The 27,125-nt window shown below is 54.1% G+C and overlaps 1 protein-coding gene and 1 long non-coding RNA gene across 6 annotated transcripts in view; both read left to right on the plus strand.

The window, feature by feature from the left end:
- The window catches only part of CDH4 (cadherin 4), a 465,344-nt gene that overhangs the window by 57,224 nt on the left and 380,995 nt on the right, over nt 1-27,125 (plus strand). The window lies entirely within an intron of this gene.
- LOC116657873 lies at nt 8,533-26,002 on the plus strand. Its single transcript, XR_004313027.1, has 3 exons — nt 8,533-8,543; nt 10,113-10,115; nt 24,917-26,002. It is a non-coding gene; the product is annotated as an uncharacterized LOC116657873 (long non-coding RNA).

The raw sequence follows: 27,125 nt of genomic DNA on the forward strand, positions 1-27,125 counted from the left end.
GTGACTGGCAGACGGTCTTGTAGGCCCATCTGCTTGTTGCATTTTTATGACCGTTTTCAGCATAGAGCATCTTTGAGGCGAGAGGGTGACGCTCGAGCAGGGGGGACCAGAGACCGAGCTGCAGGGCTCTCCGCTGCCGACCCTCGCTGGCTTGACCCAGGGAGGGGGAGGAGAATCGCAAGGGTTAGCGCCTCCTCCCGCTGCCCAGGAGGCATGAGTGGATGGCAGGGAGCGCACTGCAGCCTGGCTGTTTAATCCAGGGGTCTAGAGAGCATAAAACTCTCTAAAAATGCACAGGCCACAGTCTGTGAGGCCTGCTGGCCATGGTGACTTTGTGACGCTTCATGGGTCACTGTGGTCTTGTGTTGCGGGTGTGGAGAATGGTGATCGTTAACTTCCTGGAAGAGCAACGATCGTAAAGATTCAGCTGTAGGATTTGCAGCATTTGTTCGTGGCGGGGGAAGGTGGACGGTGAGGGTGGATGCCCCACATGGACACTCCCTGGTTATCTTCTTGACTCCAAAGTGGCTTCTCCCAAATCACCGAGGCCATGGGAGCCGGATCAGGGACAGCAGATGGATTCATGAGTGGAAAATCTGTTGTAAAATTCCGCATGGCAGTGCTGGCCACATGGTATCTTAAATGGAATTTATCCAACTAAACATTTAGCCTTTAAAAAAAAAAACAGTAACGCAAGGAATTGAAGGACCCTAAATATTTGTAACCGTCTAACCATGGCCAGTGCCATCAGATGTGCTTTTCCTCTGACCCACCAATGATCTCACCGATTATCATTAAGAAAAGGCTGTTGCACCTGGATTCGGGCGGTACTGGTGCTTGTTAGCCCACGGGACCTTGCGTGTCTGAACGCGTCCTGGCAGGACTCTGCTGGGGAAGGGGCGGACGTTCCCTGCGCTACAGCTGAGGAGGTGAGCGTCTGTTGGTCCCTCTTGGGGAATATGTTCTGTTCCTAAAGAGGTTTTTCGCTCAGTCAACATAATGTGGACATTAGTGGATGAGTATCTGTTCTAGGCTAGAAAATAAGACACAAAGTGATTATGAATTAAGGTACAAAACTTCAGATGCACAGTCCTTGCCAAAAAATAATTTCCATTCAGATTGTATCAAGAGATTGGCTGGGAGCCAGAGCATAAAAAGAACGATATTTAGCTGGGATTTCTGAGCAGTTCTGCGGGGACGTGTGTGCACCAGCGTGCGTGTGTACGTCGGGTGTCCGTGCGGGACCCAGACAGGTGTGCTCAGGAGGCTAGGTCTGTGTGCGTGTGTGAGATCCCAGCAGGAACTCATGCAACTGTTCCCGTATGCTCGCTCCTCTCTCCTTGTGTTCCTGCGTAAAAACCTTCAATAGCTCTGGTATCAGGCAGCATCGGTAAGTTACGGTTGCAGTAACAAATGACCCCAGGCTCACAGCGGCTTCTGAAAAGGGTTATGTCTCGCTCAGAAAACGTTGCTGTGGGTTAGTTGTGTGTCTTCCCTGCGCCGGAGTCCTGGCCGGAGAAGCTAGTTGTTCTTCTGGCATCTTTGCCTTTTCTGTAAGGATGTTCAGCGTTCCTGTTGTAACTCTCACAGACGGATGGAGTCTTTGATATGTAATTGTTAGGCTTGCAGCTCCTGAACCGTTGTGTCGGCACCTAGAGTGGAGCCCATCACAGCGATGCCGCCGGTCACACCGTAGGAGGAAGGGGGCCTTGCGAGGCTGGACACCATAGGGCCGAGAGAACTAGTAAGTGAACAGCAACTAGCTCCCTGAGAAACTTTGACTTAGATGGAAGGATTGTATCTCCGTGAAGAACGAAGAGGGCATGTTCCAGGGGGGAGAAGACGTCTGGACAAAGCCATAGAGACATGACAGATCTTAACGTGTGCCAAGGACTTCCTGGAAGTTCCAGGAGAGGGTTCTGTGTGCGGTGGAGAGACAGCCGGTGGGGAAGGAGGCGGTCACACGGACTCAAAGGGTTAGGGGGATGGTGCTGGCCAGAGGGGACACTGCCGCCTTTCCCTTGGTGTCTGTTTTTGTGCCCTTCTTTGAAGGGACCTGCTGTAAGGCCTCCATCCCGCCGGGATCACGGGTTTGTTCCGGACTGACTTCAGACTGGGGAGTTACTTGGCTAGGCTGCAGGATTTTCCATACTTGCTTGCTGGTCATGATTCTCCTGTCCACATTCAAAAAGGATTTGAGGTAACTGAGTTTAAGATGGAGAATGGGAGCAAGGTGCCCACCGAAACGTCTGCTCCTTTCGTATGGATGCCCTTGGGTATTTTGTCTTCGAGGTTTGCTGTTTTCCCCAGTGACAAGGTGGCCAGGGGACTTCAAGGAACCTATTCAGTAAGAAGTAGAGAGTGGCTTTTCCCTGGTGCTTATTAATTCACTAAGTTCTATATGTTTTGACATCTTCTATATTAATTTTCCATGGTAAATTTTGGCTGAGCCCCTGTTTTCTTTCCAGTGTCTTATATTGAACTTTATTTTGATATTTAAATTTTTTGAGGATAACTATAGTATCAACACAAATTTCTAGATGCACACTCAAAATAAGGCTTTCCTAACTTCAAAATTAATAGTATCAAGTCACCACTCTAAAGGAACAAAGATCGGCAGAATTACATAACCGTTAATCACTGGGTTCCAGGGTATAGAGTTTATCTTCTTTGAAACGAAGTAACTTTACACTCCAGCCACTTATCTGCAGAACTGGGGTTCAGGATGTAACTTGATGCTCAATTCTGCAGTGCAGTGAGTGAGATTGTACAAAGATTTTAGGGTAGGATTACTTACGCTCCGATAACGTTAGGGGCAGAATGTCTTCATTTTGATTCCCAGCTGTCCCTTGGGGTAAGTGATCAAATTCAACACCCTCCTAATGAGGAGCAGGGAGAGCCTTGCATGCGCACTCTGTGCCTGTCCTAATTGTTCCCCTCGTTGTTGACGTGCGTGTCAGACACACTCATCTGTGGAAGTGCTGTCTCTCCCCTAGAGAAGTGGAGGTGCACAGCGGGCCGTGTCTTCTTTGATTTCTTACCTGGAGTAGCTCTGAAACCTCACGTGACGCGGCCCGGCAATTCCTAGCAGTGAAATCCAGGCTCTCCGGGTTTTAAAAGCAGCATTCGTCCCCGTAATTAACTAGCCGTGTTTCTTTGGGAATATAATGTTTCACTGAACAGCCAGTGTTTAATTTTTACTCAGCTTGATATAACACGGGCTAAAAGAAGCCAGCGCCGGTGAGGGACAGTGCCTTTGTGGGGTACCTGGTGTCGAATCTGCACTAACCACGTGAGGCACCCTGACTGGGACACTGCTAATAATGTGTTCATCTTTTTTGACTGAGTGAGTGTGGAGTAAACACGTCAGCTTTACTCTCACCTTTAACTACGATGCGGGAAGGGAGTCTGGTAGTCGACTGTGTGCTTGGACGTAAGTGGAAGCAGGTAAGGTGGTTTCAGGGACCATCTGCCAACCCAGATCTCAGGAGGGGACCCTGTGCTTTGAGTTACGGGCTCTGTGCTGGGCAGGTGGACCTGGGAACCATGTGGGGTGCTCTCCAAGGTACTGGCTTCCACCCAACAGATATGTACTGGGCACCGCCTTGGCCCAGCACTTTTCTAGGCATTTTAGCTGTGAATTCTCCTTCCCTCGTGGGGGCTGCATTCTGGGGAGAGAGGCAGAAACACCCAAGAAAGTACTTGAGCAAGGTGATGTCAGGTAGGAGGGTGCTGTGAAGGAAACAGAGCAGAGCGGTAGGATGGGGACTGCGTGCAGCCTCAGACTCAGGGCTCAGGTGGGTCTCTCTGGGTCGGGAGTGCGTGTAGACTCAGTCAAGCCTCGGGGCTGAGCATTTCCAGCAGAAGGAACAGCAGGGGCAGAGGGACTGAGACAGGGATGGACTGGAAGTCCTAAAGGGACAGGAAGGTCCCAGTGCCCGTGGCACAGGGGGGTGGAGGAAGGGGCTATCTGTGGCTGGAGAGGTCTGGGGCCACGGGAGGGAGTCTGGTTTCCATCCTGAGTGCAGTGGAAGGCTTTGGAAGGCCTTCACCTGCAGCGTGTAGACTGACTGTGGTTTGTAACAACCCCTCCTCTGCTGCGTGTGGAGAGTGGGTTACAGGAGCGAGAGTGGGGGTCCAGGATCTCTGCTGTGCCTCCTGCAGGGAGAGGCCTGGGTAGGGACCTCGGGACAGCACATGAGTCCAGTTGATTCCGTATCCAGGCGGCCGGCCCGTCTGTCCTCGCCCCACCACACATCCCCAGACAGGGCCGTCCACCATCTTCTCTTGTTTCCCTACTGACTGGCACACGTACCTAATAAGCCACGGGTCACATCATCTCGTGCTTTGTGTGCCTGCCTGCCTCCCTTACCAGCCTGTGGGTCCTCCCAGGCCAGGGACCCTGCCTTCCTGTGTCTCATCTCCAGGACCCCGAGTGGGTCCTGGCCTCACTGCAGGATCTCGCAGCGTCCCGACTTGCTGCCTCCGCTTATTAGAACCTGACACTCGTGAGGCCAGCCCCCCAGCTTCATCCCCAGCGTGGCCCCAGGGCCCCAGCTTTAATTTTAGGACCGTTTCCCACCCTGTTCCCAACCTGGCAGACGCTCGGCAGACGCACCGTGTTAGCACCTCCTCGGCCACAGGGGGGGGCCGACCTCTTTTTGGCAACGCACATGTGGTCAGGTTCAAAAAGCCCTCTGTTTTAGATGGTTCTACATGTTCTTACTTGGATTTCGCTTAAAAAATATAAATATATGTCAACACATTTTTCCTACTTCATACTTTACCGAAGGGGAAAAATGTAACAGGATATCGACCTCCCACGATTCTTCCTGTGGAGGCTAAATATAAACACCGATGACACGTCTCAGGAGGAGCGGTTAGTGGCAGCTGTCCGTGTTACTTAAAGTGAATGAGACCCTCCCGTCTCCCCTCGAGTGAACACCGAGAGACACTGCAGGCCGTTCCGATCCATCTTCCACCCGGACCTGCGCCGTTCAGCCACGCCAGGAGCCACGGCGCCTAGAAAGCAGAGCAAGCCCAGCGTGAGCGCCGTGAGGAGCCGCTCACCTCCTGCCGCGCCGCGGTGGCTGGGCTGCGGCGCCTCTGTTTGGAACGGGACGGTCTCTCCAACCCCAGCTGGTTAGGCCGACTGGAGTCTGAACCGTAGATGTCTTGGGCTGGGTGAACGTGGGCCTTCGAACCCTGCACAGAACCTTCAAGTCTTGCCCTCCAAAGTGGATAACGGTTTTACAGTTAGCCCTTTGCGTGAGTTGGGGGAGCTCCAGAAACCCACGTCTGAGACAAGTGTCTTCTGGGCACAGGTGCGCCTGTCACAGGGGACTTCCGCTGGGCTGTTCTCTCACCACGATGGTAAAAAGTCCTACGTTTGGAGTGGAGGAAGCAGGGGACAGTAGGAAATCGGTTGCCCCCTTGACTGAGGAATTACGGCCAGCAATTCTCTTCAGCAAAAAAGTGGGAAGACTGGATTCTGCCCAGACTTTCTCCAACCTTAAAACCGAACTTCCCAGAACACCACGTTCATTCTCTCTCACGTTCTTTTACTTCCTGCGTGTAAATATTCTGGGGTCAGTCGGCCCTGGGTGGTGTCTTCTTTTGATGACCTGGCCCAGCCTCTCCAAGCGGCATGCAGGTTGCAGCCCCCAGCGGGACGGACAGGTGAGCAGAAGTGCAAATACAAGGCCTGTCCTTCCAGAAGTGGCTTCCTTCCCGGCTTTGAAGCAAGCAATCCGATGACGCCTAATAGCTGCCTCTCATTTCCTACACGGAAAAGAAAACCACTTGGAGTTTTTAATACAATTAACACAGGGTTTCTAGAAACTCCTATTCTTTGCTTTCTGTTTTTGTTTTCAATCTACACGTTTGGATTAAAAAGTACAGAGATACCCCACCTGCTTCCACCTGCCTGGGAGGATGCAGCCCTGGTCCTTCCTTGGCCAAGGTCCAGGGCTTCTACACGTGGTGGGGTGGGGGCGGGGCCGGCTGTGCCAGTCACTCTGTGATGTGCTCCAGCTCCTGTCCTGTTTCGTGCTGTGTTGCCCTGGCGTCCAGGGCCTCCTGCTGGGAGATCACACCTGGTCCTGGGCCGGAGTGCACGTCTACACGGACAGGGACCAGACCTCTGGGACTGGCCTGTGGTCCAGAGACAGATCGTTGTCATCACCGACAGATGGCGGGGAGCCCACTGTCCTCGCTGAGAGAGCCCCGCACACCCCTGACCAGCGCTGCTCTGCACCAGGTAGACCGGGTGCTTGAAGGAGAGAGCAGAACGGCGCCCGGGTCCGCCCCTCCCGTCCCCGCTGTAGGTGGGATGTGCCATGTCTGCGCTGGGAGTTGCCCCCTTGTGAACTGAATCCTGGGGGAAAACAGCCACTTGAAGTGTGAGCCAGTGAATTTACAAGGTCGCAGAGGAGAAACGTCCGCCCCCAAGCAGCCTGGAGGGCGCTCAGAGTGGTTTCTGCCGCCTTCCGCCGCCTCAGGTCGGGGGGCTGGGGGCTGGGCTGGGGGCCGGGGGCGCTCCGTGCAGGCACACCTTGGTGGGGGTGCTTGTGGGGTGAGCTTGTGGGGTTTCCCCAGAGCTCCTTTTGGTTTTAGGAGCTCAGGGGTGAGCCCTGTTGTTCTGAAGAATAAAGTTACATTTGTAAGCAGCTCAGGGGGAAAAGTCAAGCCCATTCATCTGGAAAATAATACGCCTTGGAAGGAAGCCGGAGCTAAAGAAGGAGGCCTCACTGTGAGGGGGCCGGACCGCGTCCGGGTTGGAGTTGGCCCAGCGCTCCCCCCGTGCCCAGAGCACAGAGCCTTTACGAAGCCCTGCGTCAGACCCACCCCAGCGCTGCGAGCCTGAGGTGCCCCCTCCCAGACCTCGACCTGCCCCGTTTGGGGACAGTCACGTGGGAAGGGAAATGGATATATCAGCACCCGCTTGTGCAGCTGGGAGCCCACGCCAGAATTGGACCTCTGAGCCTGAACAGCCATGACCTCGTTCTTCCCGCACCCAAGGTCAGAGGACACCCAGCCAGGTGTGCGATGCTGGTGCCTCTCTGCCCTCCTCGCGGGGACGGGGCCCCCCTTCACGTGGCCTTGAGGGAGATGTTCTGTTTTGAGACCTTGTGGTCCCGTAAGAGAGAGTGGAATTGGGAACCCGAGCTTCACTTGGAATTGTTGCTCCGTGCACATGCTGTGTGTTGCTTTTCTTTATTTTCCAGAGATAATGTGGAAAGGAAGCATTGTACAAATCGGGGAGAGGGTCATGATAGACACAGAACATGCCCCAGGCTGAACAAACCTGAAGTGGAGACCAGGCGTGAGCTGCACTCCTGAGTGTGGACACTCCAGACACACAGGCGGGAGGAGTCCTGAGCTCTGTGACCCTACCCCCTCACCCCCACCCCACCCCGTGTCACCGTAAGGAAGCGCCCTTCCGCAGAGGGCGCGATGATTTGTACCAGGTTCCAGCCCAGGAAGGGCTCCTGTCCCAGAATGAGGATGCGGGACCCCACGGGGAAGATGGGCACCGCGGGGGCCGTGGGATGCTTTGTGCTGACCACCACCCACGCCGGTGTGAAAATCGGGGAATTCTGAATGTGGCCGCAGGGCCTGGGTGTCGTCTGAATGGGACTCTCAGGCATGGAAAACAAACGCTTGAGTGAAAACTGTATTATTCTACAAATTCTCTTTCTACCCACGATCTTAAATTTTAAAAAATTATTACGTATAAAACTATTCCATGAGCAGCTTCTCAGCATCATCATTTTGGCCATTCTCTCTCTCTCCCACCCCACAAATAATACGGGAAATACAGCCCGTGCAGCGTGTACCAGGCAAACCCTAAGGGTCCGCATATTCCCCCTCCTCTCAGGCCCTCGGCAGAGAGGGCATTGGCGGCACCTCAGTGCGTTGTGTGGTTGTGCGAACCTACGTGCAGCCCCCTGTAGCACAGATGGGCTTTCTTATGCATTTATTTCTTTTTGTTTCATTTATGTTGCAGTACATGCCTTGTCGGAATGTATAGTTTTCCCTGATTTAAAAAAAGACGCAGAGTGTCCCAGGGGTCGGGCATCCCACTAATTTATTTAACGATTGTGACATTTAGATAGTTGCTGTGTCACCGCTGTTAGAACCAGTCCCTCTGCATTGTGGTAAACACACCTGAACGTGAGAAACACCGACAAGTTTCCTTTAAAGATGCCCCTCCGTTTACAAGCCCCTCAGAGGGCGTGCGCGCACTCTTTCTGTTCAGCCCCTCCAGCACTTGGTCTGTTCAGCCCCATGAATTTCTGACTGTCTGGTAATTAAAGCACTGCATTTTGTTTCTGTTTTTGTTTCCCTGATCCCTAGTAGGGCTGAACGTTGCGTGTTTTATATTGACCATTCACAGTTCTGCTTGAATACATCCCAGGGGTGGGCTTTTTCTTGTTGATTTGCAGGAGCTCTTTATATATGCTGCATGCTAATTACTGACTTGTCACACACTGTGTTCACTTTCCGGCAGTCCGTCACCTGCCTTTTTTCTGCTCTTCTGAGTTCTTCTGAACAGTGTGGCTCGTAACCTGACACCCTATGTGTGACATGCTGAAGGTGAGAAACGGGGACAGTTTTTATTCTCACCTGGCACAGGAGGTCAGAGAACTCAGGAACCTTGAAACCTCAAAGTCCAGCATGCTGAGGTCAGTTCAGTCTGCCTGTACCCCGCCTGACTGACAGGGCCTTTGCTGGCATCAGGCCCCCGGGGGGGACCCGAGAACGCTCTCTCCTGTCCTCCCCACCCCTACTGCAGGGACTGAGCACAGCTTCTCCTCAGCTCCGACCTTGAGGAAATGAAGAATGAAGTTCTTAGCTCCCCTGGTTTCTGGCCTTTAACAGGGCCCCTCACCTGCCTGGCCCCCTACTTTTCTTGCCCCACCACACCCCCCTTCTGAGTTTGCCCTGATACCTCCCAGTTTCCTGCAGGATTTCAAGGATGAATTTGCCTCTTCCTCCACTGGAGGCCAAGCTTGGGGGTGGACCTCAAGGTTGTGGAGGTGGAGCCCAGGGTGCAAAGGCACCGGGGCCCCAGACCCTGTGGCCACCACGCCTCCTGAGGCAGCCTGTCTGCCAGCTGACAGCCGCCTCCTCCATTAAAATTAATGTCAGACCCCGGCGACGTGCCGGGTCGCGGTGATTCCATAACACCTGCGACTCTGGCCTGTAAATTCATTTCACCACTGTCATCTGACTGGCCCCCTGGTAAACTGCCTTCACGTCCCAGGGTCCCAGGGGCGTGGTCTTCACAGAAAGTCACACTTTATTCCACAGCCGTGAGTAGACACCGTTCAGATTAACCACTCCTCCTGCAGCCTGGCTGTTAATTCCACTTGATTCTGCCTTCCACGTCTTACTCTTTTTTCTTTGTTTTCACCTGTAAAGTTGATGAAAGTGCAATGTTTATGATCCATCCCAGGTCACCTTCCAGAAGACGGGCAGCCCTGCAGGTTGGAGCCTGGAATGCACCCCTTTAGAAACGTCTGACAGTGAACACGGCTTTGAGCTCGGCTGCGTTAATGACATTTACCTTCAGGCACAGAGGGGGTGGTGCCTCTGCAGCGCGACAGGCCTGCCTTGTGCTCAGAGGGCCTGTCCCGCTCTCAGTGTTGGAAGACCTGGTTGCCTGTTTCCAGGTGTGGGAGGGAGTGATTCACTGCACGGCGGTGACTCTGAAGATTCCAGAGCACGAGTTTTCAAGCAGGGGTGATTTTGTCCCAAGGGACACCCTGGGGACAGTTTTGGCTGTCAGGGTGAGGGCCAGAGATGCTGCCCAGCGGCCCCCAGGGCCCAGGACGCCCCCACGCCAGCTGGGGCCCCGGCGCCAACAGCCCCGAGGTGGACGCTGCCGCCCTGCAGGCCTGGGACGCTCGTGTGGTCCATGTGGGTGGGAGGAGCGCAGGCTTTGCCCGCAGGTGCCCTGCTGGCCCCAGGCCCCCAGCCTCACCTCTCCTCACCTTCCCGAGGCCCAGGCCTCACCTTTCGTTAGGATCGTAGCCTCTCGGACCCTAAGCTCCCTGAGATAACCCCCCACCCCAGGGGGTCCTGATGGAGACGCATCAACAGGACAGTCTGTGTTTAGACTTTGGCAAAACACCTGCATGTGGCAGGCATCCAGGGGGTACTTTCTACCACGTTGCTGCTGCTGTAGCTCGTTGTCCCAGATTCGATGACCACGCTCCTCATCAAGCTTCAGTCTCAGTGAAGCCGGCCAGGGGTGCCCTGGACGGAGGCGGAGGCGGGCTTCTTGGAGGGGACAGTGGCGCCCAGGCCCCCCAGGGGTGCTCAGGCATCTCCCACGCCCAAGGACCCCCTGTTAAGTGGGCGTCATGGCCACGCAGGGAGCTGAGCTAACATTTAATGGGCCGTTTGCTCGTAAAGAAAAGCAGAGCCGACTTAATTCTTGCTGGCTTTTACACTCAGCACATCCGTTGCAGCCCCTGCAGGAATGAAATTCCTCAAACGTGGCTGTTTTCACTGAGTAGGCAGGAGAGGGCCCTAGCCTAGTTCCTTTAGCAGAGACCCCCAAATCCTTTCATGCCCAGGCAATAAACGCCGAGCGGACCTCCCCTGGAGAATTGCAGACCCAAGACGAGCAAGAAAGCAGAAGCTGGGGAAGGCTGGAGCAGGGGGCCCGGCGCCCACTCCGCCTTTGCCATGTTAAAAAAAGCGTGTGTTTACATGGAAATGAGGCACCGCCAGTCAGCCAGAGGGTTTCCCGTTTCCTTGGGGCTCAGAAGGGACTTTGGCAGGCCCACGGGCTGGGTGGGGTGTGGTGGGGAGGCAGGTCAGCCTGCCTCCTGTGGAGACTTTTGGATCTAAGACAGACACCAAAGTTAAAGCAAAAGGCCAACCCGCACCCAAAACGGAAGCCACGGAGTCCGTCCGAGCTCTTGCGGGAGCCTAGAGACTGCTCCGTTGCACACACGTGCAGCCGTCTGGTCCTCTGGTTAAAGGGAAGAAGCAGGGTGCTAAGGACACTCACTCTGAAAGACAGCAGCTGACGTCAGGACGCGGCCAGTCACGTGGGCGTGTGCACCTGCGTATGTGTGAGCGCCTGTGCCGTCCGTGCACCCGCTTCTGCGCTTGTCTGCGTGAACTTCGTGCACACGTGTGTCTGTCTTCTTTCTGCATCCCTTTGTCAACCTAGCTGTCGCTTATCCATGTATCTCTGTACCTATCCATACACACACACACACACACACACACACACACACACACACACAGACACACAGCAGCACAAGAACTGAAAAGCATTGGAAATTTGGAAAATCTCCCTCCTTCACAGCCCGTAAGATGGGAACTGGAGGCTGACAGACTATCCTGGAAATGACCAGACTGTCAGGAGAGCATTCTGGGGTTTCAGAAGGTGAAGAGACACTCAAGCTCTTGGGGAAAGTTTGTTTCCAGAAAGGTCACTTTTTTCCTTTTTCTTACTATTTTTCACTTTAGGAATTTGTCTTTATCTGGGTGTTCCGTTGAGGTGGAATGATAAGATACTGCAGTGACATTTCTGGGGCATTTATTGTGTGCCCAATGGGGAGCTCGGACACGCTGTCTCTCGTGGGGGACATCGCTGTTCCCACTGGACAGACGAGTCCATCTGTGTGGAGGGTGGAGCCCCTTGCCCCAGGTCCTGCCGCTGGAAGGTGACAGGGCTGGTCTCTGACCCATTCTGTTCTCTCTTGGTGCCCACACTCCCCCCAGCACCGAGCTGAGAGCCACCGTTTCCCGGGAGATCCTGGCAAATGAGGTCTTCTGCGTGAACCCCACCCCGTCCCAGCCAGGAGCCCAAGAGTCTTTGTGCCCGACTGTTTATGAGTTAAGCCAAGCAAGAAACGCCACGGCTGGTACTTGCACGACTACCCCCTCACCATTAATTGTCTGACTACGTTTTCTGCAAGAGGCAACAAAGAGTGAAAACTATGCAGTTGCTTTTCTGTTTAGCTGGTTGTAAATATTCAGCCAGAATTTGATTGGCAGGGCAATATTATGTTCCCCAAAGCTTGTGCCGTATGTGAATATTTTAATTAGGATTGTAACAAGCTATTGAGAAAGTTTGAGCTAAATTGGTTCAGCTGTTTTTGCATTAGTGAAGCATGAAAAGAAATTTTTTTCATCTATTAGAAAATATCCCTTTAAAAAAAATTTAAGCCGAAGCAACTGGAAACCAGCCAGTTTGGAACACTTACGTAAAGTCAGGAGACAGGATCTAGGCTGGGATTAACTGGACGGAGTTTAGAAATGTAAAATGAAGTTCAAAGGGCTTATTCCTGGTTTAGCCTCCTCGCCTTGGCAGCTGCTTGGGAGGAGGAGCTGGCTCTTACAGGACCCTGTGTTGTAAGAAAGGAAGGTAACGAGTGGGTTTGGGCTCCTCGCCGTGTCAGTGCCCACACGGGCGGCCTCTCCCCCGGGGTCTGGCTCAGCACAGGCCCTCACATCCCCGCGCAGCCGCCCGGATCGCGCACCTCCAGGCCTGAGGACGGCCGGCCGGCTCTGCCACCTGGAAGGCTCTGTGCCGGGACCATCCTGCCCTGCGTTGAGTAGAAACTGCCCCCTCTCCTCCCCCGTCACGTCTGCGCTTGTCCCTGCCTCTCCCTGGACATCGGTGTCTCTCGTGGCGTTCTCTGCTGGGCGGACTGGGACAGGAGAGATGGGCACGGCTGACCAGCAGCTCGTGCCACACCCGTCCAGGCTTCCAGGAACCCTCGCGGCCCCTCCGGCCCCCAGAGCATCCCTCCCTCTGCCCCACTGGGTCTCCGGTGGGAGGAGTTGTTATCCACTCTCTGATTACCTGTTCATTGTGGTCCTGGTGCCCACTTCTGCGGGGGAAGACGGCCCCCTCGGGGAACCCGAGTATGTGGGCAGCCCAGGACCCTTTGCAGGGAGGCTGGCAGATGGTCGCAGCAGCCCTGAATGTGGGCCCTGCGTGGCCAGATCTTCATGTTTCTCAGAAGAAACCAGAAATCTGGAATTCAGTGTGAAATCTCCCATTTTCAAATATTGGCAGCTGATTCAAGTGTTTTTAAAACAGTGTGCAAGCCACACAAAGCGGCCCCCCCCCAGCAAGAACCGCGAGGCAGTCAGCCCTCCCCATCTTGATCTGACGACCCCTGAGGGCAGCAGCCACAGTTCCCTTTTGTTCTTTTTCCTTGGTATCCCCTCCAACACCTCTGTGACTGAGCTCTTGGTGGTTCTTAATAAATAATCTTTTGGGAAAAAAATAGTTTTTTGTTATGTTCAACATTTAGAGCAATTTAACCTGATGCTTTGTGTTTACAAATGTTAGTGCTCTGACCGTTAGTTCCAATAAGACACGTTAATTGCCTTCACTGTCCTCCTGAATGTGTACATTTTGGGATTTTGTTTTGTTTTGTTTTGTTTTTAACTGAAGTATAGCCAGTTTATAATGTTGTGTTAGTTTCTGGTGCACAGCATAGTGATTCAGTTAAACACACACATATATATATATTCATTTTCATATTCTTCTTCGTTATAAGCTATTACAAGATATTGAGTATAGTTCCCTGTGCTCTACAGTAGGGCCTTGTTGTTTATCTGTTTTGTATGTATAATAGTGTGTATCTGCAAATCAAACTCCCAGTCTGTCTCTGCCCCACCCCCCTCCCCCACTGGTAACCGTAATTTTGTTTTCTATGTCAGCACTTTCTGTTTTGTAAATAGGTTCATATGTGTCTTTTTTTAGATTCCACATATAAGTGATATGATACAGTGTTTGTCTTTTTCTGTTTGACTTACTTCACTTAGTATGATGATCTCCAGGGCCATCCATGGTGCTGCAAATGGCATGATGGCATTCTTTTTTATGGCTGAGTAGTATTCCACTGCATGTGTATACATACAGCACAACTTCTCTTGGGTAGGCACTTCTTGAGAGATTCCCATGAGCTAAGCCACTGGAGTGATTCCCGCATGAGGTCTCCAACCCCTTGCTGGACTCTCCTTGGGCTGTTATTTTGGAATGATCAGTGGTTGGGTCTGCTTCCCTCTCCTGCAGCCCACGCAGCTGTGAGCTCAGAGGGGTCTTTATTCTGCTGCCTCGTGTTCCTGGAAGCACCAAGCCCCGGGCCCAGCACCCGGGACATCAACCAAGCCTTATTCCCACAGCCCAGGGGCGTTTCCCGTGGCCGGGAAGCTCTGTGGGGTGGGGGGTGGGCAGGCCTGGCTGTTCCTCTGCCAGATCCCCATGCCTACTAAAGGGTCCTGGGTGGAGGAGACCGTCCCTAAGTGTTTGCTGGATAAGGGGAGAATGGCATGAGGGGTTTCTGCTCAGCTCCCTTCCAACCTTTCTGCTGTGTAAACGAGGGTATCTAAACTCACCAGCACCGACTGTTCATTGGTGACACCTAAACCCTAGCCCCTAGTGCACAGAGGGCCTGTGTTTCTTCAGAAACAGCTCAGGTGCATGGCCCTTCCCCAGTTCTGTTGCAAACCTCGTGCGGTCGTGGTCTGGAGAGCGCACTCACTCTGTTTAAGGGCTGGGTGTAGAGGCTTAAGGCAACCCTGGGCCTGGCCTCAGGCCGAAGACAATAATTCTTACCAAAGGGAACAATCTCATTAATGCAGGAGCTGAAGGAGAGGAAACCGCATAAAACCACGTAAAACCGTGTACCTCACATGGAGCCCTCCTGCCAAGCGTGCCCGTAAACTTCAGCCCTGGGTGGGGAGACAGGGCTGGCTCCGTGGTGCGCCCGGCCTCCGGGCGCGGGACGCCTTCCCTAGAGCACGGCTGGGGAGGAAGCTCTAATCGGACGGCCCGCCACGCTGACACCCTAGCCTGTGAGGTCGGGCGGGGAAGCCGGGATGTGGAGAGAGGGGCCGAGGGGCCCAGAAGTCAGCCAGCAAGGAAACATCCCGTGTTTCCCTCCCTGGCAGCCTGAGCTCATTCATTCCAAGGGGAGTTTTTGGGTCAGTGGCTTCTCATATTGGCTTTTCTTTTCATAAAGAAGCAATGAACTCACACGTCACCGCCACAGGAAAGGCCCTCTTAAACCCGGGGAGTTACTTACTCTGCGTCCTGTGCTCACTTCTGCGGGCGGTGAAGGCTTGCTTGCTACACGGGTTGCTCTTCCGCCGCCCTGCACATCCCCCTGAAATTGTGTGTGCGCGTCCCCGTGTGCCCAGGTCTGTGCATGTGTCCATGTGGGCACTCACGTGCACGTGTCTCTGTGCGTGTCCATGTGCACGTGTCCGTGTGTGAGTGTGTGCTCCCCACCTCCCCTTTCCTGGGAAAACCTGCAGTAAAATGCACACGGGCCCAAGTGCTTTAAAACTTCTAAATTCCCAGGGCAGGGCGGCCTGAGTGAGGAGGCTGGTGGTGCCAGCGGCTCCCGGGCTGGGCTGAGGGCTTGTTCTGCCCCACAAAGCACAAAATGGAGCCCGCGGCTTGCACCCCCGGCTTGCATCCCCGGCGCTGGCGGACCTCGGTGCCTCTCTCTGGGGCGAGGGATTTGGAGCCACCGTCTCCGTCCCCATGTGCTTCACCTTTCGGCTCCGGAGAGAGAGGCAGCGGGAAGGAAGTGCGTTTTGCACCAGCTGCTCCCGTCAGAGTCTGCGGCGTGTCAGGATGAAAGCCTGTTGTGATGAGCAAAATCAAAAGCAGAAGGCGGCGGTTTCACCCTGCGAGGTGACATTTTAGCGGGAAAGGCCTTGGAAAGAAGTTCTTTATTGAGTAATTAGCCGTAATAAGCTCGGATGAGACAACAGATCAAACAATCCTTTGGAAGGAAAGGGAACAGAGAAGAAGACTTTCTGGAAGGAAAAACAACTAACACCCAAAAGCTGAAATCTGGGACTCTTGGCAAGATCCTGGTTCTGAATAGAAGCAAACTGCCTCCCACAGTTTTCTCTTCTCATTGAACCCAGATTATAAGCAGAGTCATTAAAATCTGAGCGAGGCCGCCTTGGAGACAGTGTCTCTGCGTACTTAGTGTCCTGGGGAAGCGGGACTGCGGATTTGTTAGGAGGAGCAAGGAACACTGAGCCCACACGTGCTCGGCACCAGCCCCGCTGTAGGACTGGATGAGTGAGACCCTCGCCCTCGGAGCCTTCCGAGGGATGAGGGGCATAAGGCAGACGTGGGAGAGACCCTCCCTTCAGTGGGGGGAAGCAGAAGAGATGCCGGTGGGGCTGGCATGCGGGGCCCCGCGGAGCGGGGATGCTGGAGGGGGCTGCGGTCGGGATCCCTGGCTTGTGTCCCAGTTATGAGTCCTCCTTCCATCCTGGACAGTCCCATGCATCTGTATTTACTGTGAGTCGGACGGAGGGCTCTGCCCAGGGCTCCAGAGATAAGACCCTCCTCGTCCAGGGGCTGGGGCTCAAAGCCGGGGGTGATGAACACAGCGATGGAGGTCCAGTCGAGTGTCACGGGGGCAGAAAGAGGCCGCCTGGGCAGGAGTCCAGGAGGGGGGGTCAAAAGGACAAAGGTACTCCTTGGGGCTCAGCTCTGGGTCAGATACGCAGATTGCGAGTCATGGGCTTTCTGCATTTGACACAAAATAGGGGGAAAAAAGCCTTCACACAGTCTGTTGAAAAGCAGCCGAAACGATCAAAGGCACGTAAACTCGACTTCGGGAAGAATGTCTTGGTGAGTAATTGCTGAACACGCCTGAACTGATTATTTTAAACTTGTCACCCAAGAATGTACCCCGGTTGTTCCCGCCTCAACAGAGTTTCCAGCAAAAGGAAGGGAATTAGCTGCAGCAAGAGAAATCTGGGACGAGGCGTGGGAGGACTTGGATTCCAGGAACGGGCATCCTTTGAGCTCGGGTCCGATCTCAGGAGATGAGAGCCTCAGGGAACGTGGGTAAGATGGTGGCCGGCGTCACAGAGTTCAGAAGCAGCGATGTTGAGACTGAAACTGCCTGGGGGCCTGGGGGCGTTTGTCAGGCTGAGACATAGACAGAAGAGGCCACGGGAAGTTTACACATCCATCCGCATGAGCACGGGGTTCCCTGGATGCCCTGGAGACCCTTCCAGACCCTTCTGGACTCTTCTAGAGTCATGAGAGCAGACACCTCCCTTTGCTGGAGCCGTGTGCACACATGACCCCGTGGGTAGGCTGGGGGGGTGAGAGCCGTGTGCACACACGACCCCGTGGGTGGGCTGGGGGAGAAGGAAAGGTCATTTCTTAGCCTCTGTACCTGTTATGTGTCAAAAAGAGGAAAGCGAACTTGAGGAGATGGGAGATGAGAGAAGCGCTTGGCACGTCGGCGAGTATTTGTAAATCCCTCCAAGGTGTGACTTTCTGGGGGGAGGTGCTCACGGCTTTGCTGATCCAAGGGATGAGTCCCAGACATGTGGCTTGGACCTCCTTCTAATCTGCACAGCGTCTGTCGGTCGGCTTCCCTTCGGAAGAGAAAAACGCTCCCGTTTTAACTTGGTTCCTGACAGCCGCGTGCGGAGGCTAGCCCCGACTCCCTCCCTGGACAGATATCCACAGACAGCAGGTGTCAGAGCGACAGGAGCACAGGGGCCAGAGGGGAGGGGCCAGCGTCCAGCCAGGGAGTGGGCAGGTGTGAAGTCAGGGGAGAAGAGGCTTTGCGTCCGTCCCCTCTTCCACGTGCTCAGCTCCAAGCACCCAGTGTTCCGGGCACCAAGCCCAGAGCTTATGGAAGGGGTGCTGTGATATGGAACGGTGGCGCCTGCCCTGCCCTGCCCGGTATCTGGCCACCACTCAAGCCCAGGGACTCGTCCAGGCACCGGGGATTCCATGCATGGCGTGCAGGCGGGGGTCCTGCCTTCATGCAGGTCTCGGTCTCCCAGGGACAGAGGGCTGGCCAGCAAGCTAATGTCTAACCTGAGAGCAGGGGGCAGGTGCTGGTGGAGCAAACTCGCAGGGCTGCTGGGCGACCTTCAGCAGCAAGGCCAGTGAGGACCTTGCTGAGCGAGGGGCGGCCACTTGGGCTGAGTCCTGACGTGAGGAAGAGCCAGGCATTTGGGGGAAGAGAGGTCTGGACGAGGGCACAGTGCGGGCAAGGGCCGGGGAGGATGGTGTGGTGCGCAGAGCAGGGAGGCCACGCGTGGGCCGTGGGAAAGAAGCCGCGAGTGTGCCAGCAAAGGCAGCGTGCGCTCGGCCAAGATGTGAGCTGAAGGAAGGAGGGGCGCCCGAGTCCTGCCTTGGCTGGACAGCGGTGCACAGGTCAGCCCTGGACAATCCCAAGTCAGCTGAGCCCCCGGCCAGCGGGCAGGACACCTGCTGAGGGGTGAGCGGTGCCGAGGGCGGCACCGGGGAGGGCGGGGTGGGGTCGTGTCACATGGTCTGTGTTGGCGGAGGAGGGATTCGCAACTGCCAGTGGGAGAAAGTCACAAGCGTGCACCGTCGGCCGGCAGAGTCCAGCGGTCTCGCTCCTAACTGCTCAAGAACATGAGTGGGAAGGCCTCCCGCACACCTGACAGCCGCAGGTCACATGTCAGACACACGCGGCCTCGGTGACTGAGGAGTGGCTCGGACTCTGATGTCCTGATCATGAAATAAGGTGGGGCCTGTCCCAGCCCCACATCCCGCCGCCTCCTGGGCTGGACGTGCTGTGTCTGGGCCTCAGAATCCCTTCTGGGGTCCCGGACAGCTGGTAGCAAGTTTGGAGGGTGACCGCTGGGCCTGACCTGCATTTGTGAGCTGATCCGTTTCTCCACCCACCCACCCGTCCATTCATCACATCACTGGTTCATTCTCTCATTCATTCAGCAGATCTTGCTGAACATCTGTTACTTGCCAAGTGCTGAGCTGAGTGTGGGAGATGCAATGGCCAAAAAAATAGATGGGTCCTTCTCGCCTGGGGGGTTCCAGTCTTTCTAGTAGCATTAGAGAATCTCTCTCTGACACACGCACACACACAAATGAAAGTGTGACAAATGCTATGATGGAGTCCTGAGCCCACAAAAGTGCTAAGGGGCTTCCGGAGGCAGCGAGGGTTGTGCTGATGCTCAAGTTGAAGGGCAGGTGGAGCGTGATGGGGGAGGAGCCCAGTGTCCACACCGGGTGCAGCTCCCGAGCCCGGAGGTCCACTCTGGGGGCAGCTCCAGAGCCGGGAGGCGAGAACCAGCATGGCTGGAGCTCAGGGAAGAAGGTGGATGGGTGAGCAGACGCAGCCAGGGGCTGTTTCTCCTGGTGACTGAGTTAGAAGAACCAGCTCTGGAAACCCTGACTTCTCAGTCATGCAGGCCAGCATTTCTGTGTGTCTTGTTTGCGTTCACCGCGAATTAACCCACAGACCAGAATCTCCTGTGAAGCGAGGCCTTGAAAAGACATGGCATCCGGTTCAGCAGATCCCTGGTTCTGACTGCACTGTCTGCACCTCCTTTGTTGGGGGCTTCTGGTCAGTGGCAGGGCACCCTGAGAAGTGACATCCCCCAGGGAGGCCACGCGGACGCTCCCAGTGACACAACCTGTGGGAGGAGGGGCGGGCAGCAGGATCCTTGAAGCCCTTTGCCTTCCTTCTGCCGATGCCTCTGAGCTGCTGCGCTCTGAGGACTGCCCCACCCTCAGATCAGGCACACGAACGTCTGTGGCACTGCTGAAGCCCCCGGCGCCTCGTGGCTGGACCCTGGGAGGGCTCCTCCAGCTGCGTCTGCCAGCGAGGTCCGCTGCTGACGCTGGGCTCGGCCAGGGTTCGTCTCTGTTCCACGTCCGGACGGAGGCTCCCACCCATCTGGGTCGTAGCCCGCCGACTTTCTGGCTTTCGGGCTTCCACGGGCATCCACATGGTGTGCGTGCTCTCCCGTGAGCAGGTGCACAGACGTGCAGAAAACATTGCTTTTTTGAGATTCAAGGACAGCGATCTGACCTGTGTCTGTCTTCTAGTGAGTGGACTTTGAAAGGAGGGGAGCATCTCCGGTTCAAACCCAAGTGACGGTGAGGCTGTCTCCCCAAGAGGTAATGAGGAGCGAGGAGGAGGATGCGCTTCCTGGTGGTTCTCGCGGTGTGGTCCCCAGGCCAGCGGCATCAGCAACACCTGTTAGAAACCCGGGGTCTCAGCAGCCCTGCTGAAGCAGGGGCTCGTGGCGTGGGGACCGGCCGCTGTGCTAACAAGCCCTCCAGGGCCTCTGACGACACTGAGGCTGAGAACCACGGCCCTGGGCCACATGCTCAGACTGGCCTCAGCCCAGCCATCAGCTGGGGTGCCTGTGGCACTCCAGGGCTGCGCCCCAGGCGGATCGGCGTCCGGGCTGGCGATCTTGCCTCCTTAGACTTGGGTGTGGCTGTTCTCACTTCAGCCTTGTTTTCTTCCTGGGATAGCGTCTAAACAGAATGTGAAACAGAGCGTGGGTAAGCATGTTTTAAAGACAGAACCTTAGCAGTGCAATAGGAGCCCCTGCCTGCCTCTCAGAGGGAGCCGTTCCACGGAGCTCTGCGTTTATCTAACACACGTCGTTTTGTTTCGCTTGTTGACCGAGTGTCTTAAAAACGGGCGATCGTACGGCATGTACTCTGACCTGTCTGTTTTTCACTCAGTGCTGAGAACCAGCCTAGAAGAAGATGAACAGTGTCCACTCGGGGCCCGGCTGTGGGGTTCAAGTCCTTGTGGTCTAGCAAGCCCACCCAGGTCCCTGTGCCTCAGCCTTCTTGCCTGGAACACTTATTTCTGCGTTGTTTCCAAAGCCCTGAGGACAGTTACTTGCATCTACTTGGGCGCGCAGCTTTTTACGTTAAAAACTACATCTCAGCTTGTTTTCCACGGCACAAAACTTTTCAGGACAAAAGGAGAAAGAGTTAGGTATTTAGAAGATTTTGCATTTAGTTTAAATTTTTAAAAGTTTACGAAAATAGATATAATGGAAAGAGAAAAGAGAAAAGAGACCTGGATCTTTTGTCTAATGGGAGGGATGGCAATAACCATAGAATCACGTGAGTGATCATAAGATTGCAACTCTGTTAATTTTCTTGAAGGGGAGATATATCAGAAGCTAGGAGTACATAATGAGATATTTCTGTTAATATTTTTTTACTTCCTTTAGGTTTGGGGGAATAACTGAGATAATGCATGTGAAATAACTTTTTTTCCAATTGTATTAAAACATATATGCCATTCATAAAGAAAACGCGGTGTCTTTATGTGACCCACTCACAGTGCTGTTGTGGGCGTCATGCACGCGTTGTCCCCAGTGCACAGGGCACTGTGGGGTGAATACAGTGTAATTCACTCACCCTCCTGTTGACCAGCGTTTGACTTGTTTCCAGGGTTTCCTTTTGTGAACAGTACGTCTTATTTCGTGTTTCTGGTGTTGACAAGTAAGAGTTCCCCTCGTTAACAGACCCACGACGAAACTGCTGGCTTGTAGACTGGGATCTGCTCCCTTTCAGCGTTAGTAGAAAACATCACATTGTTTTCCAAAGCAATTGGGAAAACTGACACTCCCACCGGCAGCGTGTAAGAATTCCCACCACTCCAGATACTTCCCAAAGGGTTTGGTCAGGTTTCTAAAAAAAGACCTCTGCCTTGCCATGGAGGGGTAGCATTTCCATTTCCAGAACCCTTCACGAGGCTGAACATCTTTTTGTATGTTTTCTTGACGTTTACTATTTCTATTGTTAACCTTCACTTTGAGTCTTTTCCTCGTTTTCCTGTCGGTTCCTCCTGACTGCAGTAGTTATTTATACACTCGAGATACTAATTCATCACTGGATTTGTGTTTGGGAAATATTTTCTAGCAATTGGCACCTTGTCCTTCACCTTTCTTTATGGCGTCCTTTGCAAACACCGGTTCTTAATTGAGTGCCGGGAAAGTTATCAATCGTTTTCTGTACATATTGATTTTTGTGTGTGTGTCTTACTTAGGAAATTCTTCCAAGGTCACATAAATATTCTGCTACATTTGCCTCTAAAACTTTTCTGAAAGTTCGTGTTTAAGCTCTTCAACCTTTGGGAACTGATTTTGTCAATTCTGTGAGATGGAAACCCAGTTTCACTCCATTCTTTGTGGGTGGCTGATGATCCCAGACAGGACGCTGGGTGCCTGTTCTTTTCCCTACTAATTTTCAACACCAGTTCTTCGTGTGGAGACTTTTCACGCGTGTGTGGATGTGTTTCTGGATTTTGTGTTTGTCGAAACCTACACCCAGATTGATGACGCCGTACTCTGAGTCTCTGGAGAGGGCGGGCCCTTTTCCTCCTCCGCCTCCGGGTCCTGCCCGTTCTTGCGCCTTTGTTCTTACGTGTAAATTTGGAATCCCCTTCCACAAAAACATTCTGAAATTTTGATTATGCAAACATTCTAATTTTTCTGTAATGCTGTATAATTTTCTCCCAGAAGTCCTTGCACGTTTCTTGTTAGAGGTGCTCAGGGTGACCTCATCTATATGATCAGAAATACCATCTCCTATTGAATTACACATTCTATACTTTTCCTGGCATCGACAAGCAGTGAACATTCGTGAAGGTATCTTACGCCTGGCAATCTGCTCAGTTCTTACTTCTAATAAGTTGTAGATTATTTGGGGTTCTTCCAGGTCAATAATCATCTCATCTACGAATGATGTTATTTTTAATTCTTTCTTTCCCATCTTTGTACTTTTCAATGTTCAGTAGTGACATTCGTGGCAAGTTTGTCTGGCTGCTCATTCAGAGGCTCTAATGACTCATCACTAGATGGTGTTTTTTGCTGTAGGTTTAATAGATACTCTTCATGAGGTTTAAGAAGGTCCTCTTTCATCCCCAATGTGCTGTGACTAATTTTTATTGTGATTTTTTTCTTCTGTTGAGATTCTCTTGTGATTTTTCTCTTTAATCTGTTCACATCGAAAATTGCATTAATAAACAAACTTGCGTCACTGGGATAAGCTCTGCTTGGCCGAGGGAGACACGCTTACCGCGCCGTGCTGGCTTTAGTGGACTAGGTCCTCCGTCTGTGTGGAAGAGGACGATGACCTGTCATTCTCCCTCGTGCTTTTCTGGCTCAGTTTCAGCACTGAGGTTGCACCAGCTTCATGAAACAAAGTGGGGTGCTCCCTCTTTGTCTACACTCTAGAGGAATCCTGTAAGATTAGAATCCTCTCTTGATCGCCTGGTAGAATTTACCTGTAACTCTCCCGGGCCGTGTTTGTGTGGTACACACTCGTGCCTGTGTGGGCACGCATGCACGTGTGCACGTGTGTGTGTGTGAACATCACTGAGGACCAGCTTGTCTTCTTCATGACCAGAGGACCAGTGGGTGCCACTCAGGACCCTGCCCATCACTGAGCTCCTGCATCTGGTTCATCTCCGGCAAGCTTCTGCAGCACTGGGGGCTCGTCTTAAGACGAGGTTCCCGTCTTGGCTTAGAGTCCCCAAAAGTGGTGCCTGACAAGGGATGGGGTGCAGCTTCCTTGGGGGATGATGCCAGGAAGCTTGGGGAGGGGGGCGGGTGGCAGAGCAAGGAGGAAAACCAAAAAAGGTCATATTAATGGGCATCACAGCCTTGGGCAACTACAGCTCAGCCCCTCTGAGGACCCGCTGGGAGACCACGTAGGACCCACCGCAAGAAAGGAGGAGGCTGCTGCTCACCCACAACAGCCCACCCGCCCACCACGGGCTGGCCCAGTGTGCCCGGACCCCGACTCACACGTGGACGAGCAGCAGGCTTCCCGCACTGGGGCCCAGGGTGTCCTCTGAGGTTCTCCCCAACACCTGCTGCCTCCAGCTCGCCGCGTCCTGACACTCCTGATGCTTGTCTTCAGCTAACTGCTCGCTCTGGGCCAGGCGCTTTCTGGAGCTGAAGGGGCAGCGGTAAACAAGGCTGACAGCGAGACACAGCTAGTAAACCAGGAGGCAGACACACGAGTGGCCTGAGCCTGATTTGAAAAAGAGCAGGGTAGACAGTCAGGGAGCGCCCACCAGCGATGGGGGCGCGGTGGAGAGACCGGGGCCAGCCCGGAGGGCTCCTGCGGCCAGTCGGGAAGTAAGTAATGACATAGCGGATCAGAACCCAGAGAACAAAGTAAGAACCCCAAAGTCCACATGGACATTTAAAAAAAAAACCCACAGCGGTGAGAGCAGACCTCCACACAGCAGAATGTCAGCTGATGAGAGGAATGGGTGATGGACTCAGGGACTCGCCGTCTGACAGGCACCTGATGACAGCTGATTCAGGCAGGAAGCATCAGTAGGTGTCAGATCTAGTTGAGCAGCAACAGGATGTGGATATGGACTCCAAATTCCTCCCTGAAGATGCTACTCATAAAACGAATAGTGAGTTTACGTGGGAGAAACCTGGCAGACACCAGCTTAGGAAGCGACCAAAGTCAGCATCACCGGGAATGGAGCAAGTTGATGCCATGTGCCTCCTGATAAAGGCAGCGGGAAGGACATGGCATCATCTTGTGACACCCTAAAATCTCCTGAATTTATCCATGAGGAAGCGTCACACAAACCCAGACTGAGGAGCATTCTGCAGTGTCTGGCCTGTACCCATCAAAGATGTCCAAGTCGTGAAACATGAAGGCTGATTAATTTCTAGGTTAGAGAAAACATGAGTGGAAACGACAGAGTTCAGTGCCTGATCTGGGATTTTTTTCTTTTTTTCTTTTTTTTTTTTTTGCTAAAGAACAAGCTTGGAACATCAGTGAACTCTGGCTGAGGTCTGTGGATGAGATTATAAGATTGCATCAATGTCATCATCCTGACCTTGATTTCTGAACTGGGGTGTGCAGGGGGATGTCCTCGGTTCTAGAAAATATGCATTTGAGTATTTATTAGTGATCAAGCAAATGGGGTTGAGGAAACCTACATGAAAGGAAGACAGGAATTATTTGTCATATTCTTGCAGCTTTTCTCAAAGTTTGAAGTTATGTTAAAAAAAAGGGTTTAAAAAAAGGAAGTGAGCAAGCTGAAATTGAGAGAGACAGGAATCCAGGGAGCTCCTTAGATCAGGCGGTCAGAGAAGACCCCTGCAGGAGGTGCTGCTTGAGCTGAGAGCTGAGTGCAGAGGAGGCGCTGGCGGCAGGAGAGCAGGAGAGCAGGAGAGCAGAGGTGCAGGCGGCCACAGAGGGGGCTGCTCAGGGTCCTGGGGCCGCAGAAAGGCCGTGTATTGGGGCTTTAGCTCAGGAGCAGGAGGCGGACTGTTGGGGAGGGGCCCGAAGCTCACGGGTTGGGATGTGGATTCAACTCTAGGTGCTGGGGAGCCTGTGGGGAGGTTTCCAAGCATCGCAGTGCCCCAGCCTTGTCTGCTGCTGATTGGAGAATCCACGGGGCCCTGGGAGGAGGGCTTCCAGCCGGGAAGGCAGGCCCACCTGGCGGAGCGGGTGGGGGGACGTGGAGGGGAGTGGACAGCTCAGGTACACTCTGGAGGTGGAGCTGATGGCACCGGGGGAGGGGAGCCTGTCCTTTAGTCCTGAGCTCCTGAGGGGGCAGCTGAGCAGGAGAGGGCTCCATGCCTGCAGGAGCTCCTGGCTCTGAGACCAGAGCAGGCAGTGGCACGTGTCTCACGCGTGCACGGGATGGGAAGGAGCCGATGGCGGGCCGGGGGCTGTTCTCCACGGCCCGGACACCCAGGAGCCGCACACGCCCTCCCACCGCCACCTCCTCCCGACTCGCTGGCCTCTGACCCAATGTGGGTCATTGTTTCCACCAAGACTGGGCATTTCATCCTCCCAGGACAGAGACCACCGGTCCCTGGGTGTGAGTGCAGGAGAAAGAGTCAGACGCTGCCGGCCCCGGCTTGAGACACCACCGCACTAAGGCAAGAAGTCACCCCGGCGGGCTGCTTAAGTACCGATCGCCTCTCTTACTTGGTAAATAACACAATGGTAAATTTTTACAATATTGTTTTTACATAGACTGTAATGAGAAGGCAGTTTTTCCCCCTGTCACTTGGATATTAAGCTCTTTAATGGGAGAACACAAAGCGACCTCATAAAACTGGGTTTGGAGGAGGCTTGGTGGGGCTCAGTGCTGGGTCCGGTCGTGAGGGTCCGGTAGTGGTGGCCACCCTCTTGTCAGCGCAGGGTCCCTCCTCTCCCCTCTGTGCCCCAGGGGTGCTGGCTGTGCTCGTGTGGTCACTTCCTGGGAAAGGGTGGGAACACACAGCTCAGGGTTTTTCATTTGGGAGCCTGCCTACTTTTTAATTGGCCTTGGTGTTAATGAATGGATTCGTTCTGCTTGCAGCGAGCAGGGCTGGGCACTGGAGCATGTAATCTGACTGCGGCCTGGTGCTCTCAGCCTATCTCTGGAGCCGCCCTGAGTGGTTTGGCCCCGGGCTGCATGGGGCTCGGCAGTGATGGTGCGGGAGTTGCGGGGAGGGGAGGAGGCACCCTCAGCACTGGCCAGCCCCACCTCCAGGTCGGGAGGTCATGGGGCACTTCTGTCATCTTGCATTGTCTCCCAGAGACCACCTTGGGGCCTGTGATCCTGGGGGGAGGTCAGAGAGACGGAGACTCTTCCTGGGACAGGCCCCTGGCATCCAGGAGGCATCAATAAACTCCTTGCTTCCTGCTCAGAAACTGGGTGACACTGGGGATGTCCTTCATCCCACCAGGCCTCAGGCGGGTCGGGAAAGGCCGTCCAGCGCGTGTGGAGTGGACAGACCGTCTGGTCGTCCTCCAGACTTCTCCCCGTGTCTCCTTCTGGGGCTTCTCGGCCCTTTGGCCACTTCTGCACTTGGATCTTACCCCCCGCCCCCACCCCAGGGCTGGGCAGGGCTTTGTCACAGGCCCACACCTCCCTGCGAAGGAGTGTGTGCCTCCAGCTGGGTCCCTGGACCCCGGCCCTGAGAAGGGGAGTGGAGTGTTCCCGCAGGACCCTGGGTGCCGCCCAGAGCTGCCGAGCGAGCCCAGCTGAAGGCTCGGGGCTGCAGGACGCGGGCTTCACCACGGCGTCCAGAACACCTTGCAGGCCGGCTTGGAATCTGAAGTCTTCTCCTTCCGTGATGTGCACTCTGTCCTCCACCCCTCACCCCTGCCAAGCATTTGCTGTTGTCCTCTGGGGACACACCCCACGCCGGTCTCGTGAAGATGACTCAGTGACGGGCGGGCCGCTTGTGTTTGTAAACACAGTGCCCTTTTCAGGTTAAAGAAATCGCTCCCCCTGAATCCACGCTTCCTGATTGTGATTCCACGTTTGAATTGAGTGCTTTTGTTCTGCGTGTGTGAT

Source organism: Camelus ferus, chromosome 19, assembly GCF_009834535.1.
Source record: "Camelus ferus isolate YT-003-E chromosome 19, BCGSAC_Cfer_1.0, whole genome shotgun sequence".
NCBI lineage: Eukaryota > Metazoa > Chordata > Mammalia > Artiodactyla > Camelidae > Camelus > Camelus ferus.